The sequence below is a fragment of the Sinocyclocheilus grahami genome, unplaced genomic scaffold (genome assembly GCF_001515645.1).
Source record: "Sinocyclocheilus grahami isolate Dianchi unplaced genomic scaffold, SAMN03320097.WGS_v1.1 scaffold1976.1, whole genome shotgun sequence".
Lineage (NCBI taxonomy): Eukaryota > Metazoa > Chordata > Actinopteri > Cypriniformes > Cyprinidae > Sinocyclocheilus > Sinocyclocheilus grahami.
The window spans coordinates 85,783-88,821 of NW_015507155.1; the positions used below are offsets into that span (position 1 = coordinate 85,783).

The window sequence follows — 3,039 nt, forward strand, 5'->3', positions numbered from 1 at the left end:
TCTATGGCCCCAGAAAAGATTGAAGTTGTCGATGAAGTTGACTCCTTTTATATTGCAGGTTCTTTGTAGCCATGTGTTCAGCCCAAGCAACCATGAAAACATGTTAGTTCCCCTTGCTGGGAGTGGTTCACTGATGAACGACTGAACTTCAAGTTTTCGAAGTGTTTCAAAGAGTTCACTGAAATCCTTCTTAAGGAGTTCTGACTGCTCTTTCCGAATATCATTCTTCCCCACATGGATGATGATCACATCTGTTCACATCAGAGACAGTTGCTGGAGGAAAGTAGCATGTAGTTGTAGTCCTGGTACTAATGTTTCTGATAATAGAGTCGCCCACTATCGAGTCCTGAGCTTGGCTGCACTCTGAGCTGAATGCCCCTGTCTGCTTGACCTTGAGCGTCTGTAAGTAGCGGTGTTAGCTGGTGTTAGCTGCTGACTGATACGATCCATGTTCAGTGACATTTGGGGATTCCTCACCCACATTCATTAATGCTTCAAATCTGTTCTCAAGATGTATAGGGGGAGGTAGAATACCAGTATTCACAAGCCTTGTCATAGCCGTATCTGGGGTAGAGGATGTTACTGCAGCAATATGAGATACTCATGACAATCTGATATCTTGAGTGCCTTTGGGTCTCGCTCCCTGTTTGTGCCATCGATTAATCCATCAATTAGTTCGGCTTGTTTCTCTACTCTTGGTATAAACTGTTGAGATTCACAGGACTCACCGTCTGTATGCTGAGGGAGTCCATGATGACGGTCTGCTGAGTGTTCTGCCTGTTTTGGAAGTCCAGCAAGTAACTTTGTTTCAAGAACCGCAATCCTTTGTACAAGTCTGTGGCAGTTCATTCAGCAGGTAGATTCGACAAGAGGCATTTTCTTTCTCCTCTGTTTGAAATTAGGCAGCTGTTTTTTCCTGTCTCCGGAATGTAAGCTGCTGGCAGTGGGAGGCAAAAGTCCCCTTTTTCGTAGTATAAAGGCATAATCCTTCACCAAGTGATTTACTCGTCACAGTTTGATCTCTGTCCAAATGATAAGGTTCCCAAAACCATCAATTTCCAAATCAGAATGAGAATCCTGTTCCTTAAGCCAAGAAGCCAAGTTTCCCTAAAAGCAAAGCGGCCATCAATTCTTCAACAACACCCGTTGTCTATTTTCACGTATAGCATGACAAATAATTAACTGCACCTGAAGCTTTCATAAAATTAAAAATGAAACACACAAAACTGTATATGGCATCATAATGAAGATGAACTATATGTTGAAACGTAATTCTGGAAGGAACGGCAGATGGCATTGCGTGGGGACATAATGACGTGTACAATTAATCAATTTATGTACTATAACATGGAAAACGGGAACATGAAAGGATTATTCTAAAAGCAACTCATGTAAACATCTTAATCATAATATTGTCTTATTCAGAAAAAAGTAAATAATTAGATTACTGATGTCCATGTAAACGTGGTCACAGAGAGCAAGTAAAAAGCTTTTTCCCCAGTTTGAATTAGCATGTGACTCTCAAGGCTTCCTTTACATGTGAAAGCATTTCCACACTAAGGACAGGTGAAAGACTATTCTGAAGTGTGAATACACACATGCTCATTAAATTGTCTTTTCTGAGTAAAACTCTCTCCACACTGAGAGCAGCTGAAAGGTTTTATTCCAGTATGAATTTTCATGTGATTCCAAAGGCTTGCTTTATGGTTGAAAGCGTTTCCACACTGAGAGCAGCTAAAACGCTTTATTCCCATATGAATTAACATGTGATTCTTTAGGGTTTCTTTACGTGTGAAAGTGTGTCCACACTGAGAGCAGGTGAAATGCTTTTCTGAGGTGTGAGTTAGCATATGCTCATTAAGTTGTTTTTTTTGTGTGAAACTCTTCCCACACTGAGAGCAGGTAAAAGGCTTTATTCCAGCATGAATTAACATGTGATTCTTCAGGCTTCCTCTACGAGACAAAGTCTTTCCACACTGAGAGCAGGTGAAAGACTTTTCTGAGGTGTGAGTTAGCATATGCTCATTAAGTTGTTTTTTCTGTGTAAAACTCATTTCACACTGAGAGCAGACGAAAGGCTTTATTCCAGCATGAATTAACATGTGATTCTTCAGACTTTCTCTACGCGACAAAGACTTTCCACACTGAGAGCAGGTGAAAGGCTTTTCTGAAGTGTGAGTTAGCATATGGTCATTCAGATGTCTTTTCTGCATGAAACTCTTTCCACACTGAGAGCAGCTGAAAGGCTTTATTCCAGTATGAATTTTCATGTGATTCTTCAGGCTTTCTTTGCGTGTGAAAGTATTTCCACATTCAGAGCAGGTGAAAGGCCTTTTTCCAGCATGAACAATCATCATGTGTTCGTTAAGTCTTCTTTTGTGTTTGAAAGTTTTTCCACACTCAGAGCAGGTGAAAGTCTTTATTCTAGTATGAATACTCATGTGATTCTTAAGGTATTTTTTACGAGTGAATGCGGTTCCACACTGAGAGCAGCTGAAAGGCCTTTTGACTTCTTTTCTTTGAATGTTTCGTTGCGAGCAACTTTTTTCAGTTTTGGAGCAACTCACTGATGTTTCTCCAGTGATGACATCATGAGCTTTCTGACACTGATATTTCTCCTCCACCTCACTCAGATCTTGTTCTTCTTTTATGTTCATCAGGCCTAAAATGAAAACATTAAAATTATGAAAATCAATTGGGACATTTGGAGAACAAAAGGAACTTAGGGTTAGGGCTGCATGATAAATCGAAATGGAATCGAAATCACGATTCGACAGAAGCTGCGATTGTCATGCGTATCTTTCAGTGAAGCACACGGTTCTGTGATCAGCAGTAAATCTCCATTCAAAGGACAGAGGGCGCTCTCGCGCTGAAAATACGCCTCGCAGAAGAAACCCAGAAAATGTCGCTGCAGCTGAATAAACAGAAGATTCAACTGCTTTCATTGATTCAATGTGACTAATGAACACACAATTATGACAATATATGGTTTATCAGAGTTATTATAATTTTCATTAAAATAAAGTATATTTATAATGC

The 3,039-nt window shown here is 39.9% G+C and overlaps 1 long non-coding RNA gene across 1 annotated transcript in view; it reads left to right on the forward strand.

The window, feature by feature from the left end:
• Positions 1-2,358, forward strand: part of LOC107573562 (uncharacterized) — a 3,530-nt gene extending 1,172 nt beyond the window's left edge. Inside the window, exon 3 of the long non-coding RNA XR_001607529.1 lies at positions 1,819-2,358. This is a non-coding gene — a long non-coding RNA (uncharacterized lncRNA). The remainder of the gene's footprint in view (positions 1-1,818) is intronic.
• Positions 2,359-3,039: the final 681 nt, after the last annotated feature.